Consider the following 2,481-nt stretch of genomic DNA (forward strand, 5'->3'; position numbering starts at 1 on the left):
AAAGCTGTTTATCTTTGGTCACATTAAAAACAGAACAATTTGTGTACATGCAAAAACAAATAATGCTACAAGGGAGACATTACCTTTGCTTGACATTGTTGTAACTTTTGTTTAATGACAATTTTTGGCCACAGAGTTCTGGTGAACAGATGCAGAACTTAGTTGGGGTAGGGAGTAAGGGAGAGTGGTACAATACCACTGAGGATTCGACTGGGAAGGTGTTACTATGACCTCTTTCCCTCAATATTTACCCTTTTCCTGGTGACCTGAAGCAAAGTTCTCTGAAGAAAGGCTTAATTTCCACTACATCCATATTGTGATTTCTGTGCTGCCCAAAGTTCATAGTTTTTAGGAGATGGTCTCCAAAGGAACTAGGAATACAAGTTGATACATAACAGAAAATTAGGTCCTTATAGCATGCAGCCCATATAACAGGTGTTTTTTGTTTGTTTGTTTTTAACATCTTGTTCCTTACAAGAATCTGGAATGGCCAGAAATTCTGAAAACTCTCATCTAATTGATCCTTTTTGCCCCTTCCAAATACTTTTTTTGGGGGTACAATGGCTAAATTTGGAGCATCCAGAATTTTTTTCCTCCTACAACACAGATTTGGTTGATTTGTTGAAAGATCTTTAGAGTCACTGAAAATTTCCCTTAAAAATAATGATTAGAACAAGGATCAGGGCCCCAGGGAGCCAGCTCCAGGGTCACTGCATACCAGCTAGGATGCCAGCCCCCAATGGCTGGACAGTGCTCATACATATCCTGGAAGCCTTCTTTGACGTGAGTTCTTGGACTGCCATCAGTGGGATCTGGGTAGAGTTGCTGGTGCTGGAGAAGGACCTGCCTGAAGGATAGAACTTTTCTTCCTACCTGTCAGTGATGGTAGCCTCTAGAAACCTGGGACCACTGGTTGTAACACTGTGAGGTTGCCTGTAAAAGGGTGAACTGGGCCCAATCTGGGCAGTGAAGGCTCTGGGTGTGGTGGGCATGGCTCCTCTGGCTCCTCTGTGGTCCCATGTGGTATCCATAGCAGGGCAGCCCCATGCTGTGGCCTTCCTAGCTTTAGCCTTTGCACTGACCCTGATATTGTACCTCCAATGTCACTTTCCTTCCCTTCATGTCCCATCTGCCTCCATTCTTCCTCTGCTCATTTTTCTTGGGTCAGGGTCTTTGGACCTTGCTGTGCTGTGGGCTGGTTCTGGCCCAAGTATGGGCCACCCTAAGTGCCAATCAGCCTCCTCTCCCAACTCTAGAGTTTCCATCTTGCAATCCTCATCAGGTCCCAATGTTTCTTTCTTCCCTGGCATCTTCCCATTGGGTCCCATGGTGCCCACTACTTTAAGGAACACTTTTCAGCCAGCATCCTTTTCTGGGTGATAACCAGCCTGTTTGCTATTTCAGCAGTAGCCTTTCAGGGAATGTTGCTCTTGCTGCCACCTGAGCACACTACAATTACCCCTAGGAATGAATGGCAGGGGCAGGCGCAGAAAGCCACCCCAGAGGAAGAGGCATCACCACTTCAGAAGCCAGGAGAGGAGATTGGGACATCTGAGCCAGAGTAAGAGGAAAGAACCCAGGGTCCAGTAAAGCCGTGTTCAGACAGAGGAGATGGCTTGCTGGGGCTACTGGGGGCCACAAATGCCCTGACCAATGGGCACCAGGCCTACCACCTGGCTGTGGTGTTAGGAAGTGCCTCCAGTCCCGGCCTGCTTCCTGGCCATGGCCGTCCTCTATAGGTTACTGCCTGGTCTGGGGGCCCTTTCACTGCTGGGCACCTTTTTTGGGACCTATGTGATGGTGCTGGCAGCCCTGAACCTCTGTTCCCTCCCCAAGTGGGTACCTCTGCAGGTAGTCCTTGTGGTGCTGTCATGGGTCCTGTGTCTGGGCACCTTTTCCTATGTGAAGGTGGCAGTGAACTCGCTCCTGCATGGTGGTGGCTGAGTTGCACTGCTGGCAGCAGGCATTGTAATCCAGATAGGCTCTTGCCAAGTCCCCTACAATGAGCATCTACCAGGTCTTCCACCAGAGCCAGGACTGCATGGACATGTATAGCCCCTGATGATCTCTAAAGGGTTTGTTTGGAGTGCCCATCCCTGCTGGAGCAGCATGTGCCTCATTCCCTTCGGTGGGTGAGGTGTCATCCTTTGTACAATTCCCATCTCTCAGGGACAGGCCAATTGGCTTAGGTGTCACAGTGCACCTACCCCACTGGAACCTTTCTCCTTAATCAAATAGAAAAAACAAACAAACAAACAAACAGTCCCAAACCTTAGGAATAGATACTGAGGACCAAAGACAGAGACTCTGTTGTTTTCCCTCCTGGGAGGTTTCCCTATTGGTCCCCTGAAGGTCACTTTATCCTCTTGGTCCTAGAACTGAACAAAGTTCAGCAAACATCTCCAGAGACCAGCTGTGTACAAGGCCTTGGGCCAGAGAAGAAGAGAGCTGACAATTCCTGAGCACATGGGAGCAGGTGAC

General features: G+C 48.7%; 1 pseudogene; it reads left to right on the forward strand.

The window, feature by feature from the left end:
* Window positions 1–723: 723 nt before the first annotated feature.
* On the forward strand, window positions 724–2,062 carry LOC110209442 (solute carrier family 52, riboflavin transporter, member 2 pseudogene; annotated as a pseudogene).
* The last annotated feature ends 419 nt before the right edge of the window (window positions 2,063–2,481 follow it).

This window comes from Phascolarctos cinereus, unplaced genomic scaffold (genome assembly GCF_003287225.1).
Source record: "Phascolarctos cinereus isolate Bilbo 61053 unplaced genomic scaffold, phaCin_HiC Scaffold_7;HRSCAF=346, whole genome shotgun sequence".
Lineage (NCBI taxonomy): Eukaryota > Metazoa > Chordata > Mammalia > Diprotodontia > Phascolarctidae > Phascolarctos > Phascolarctos cinereus.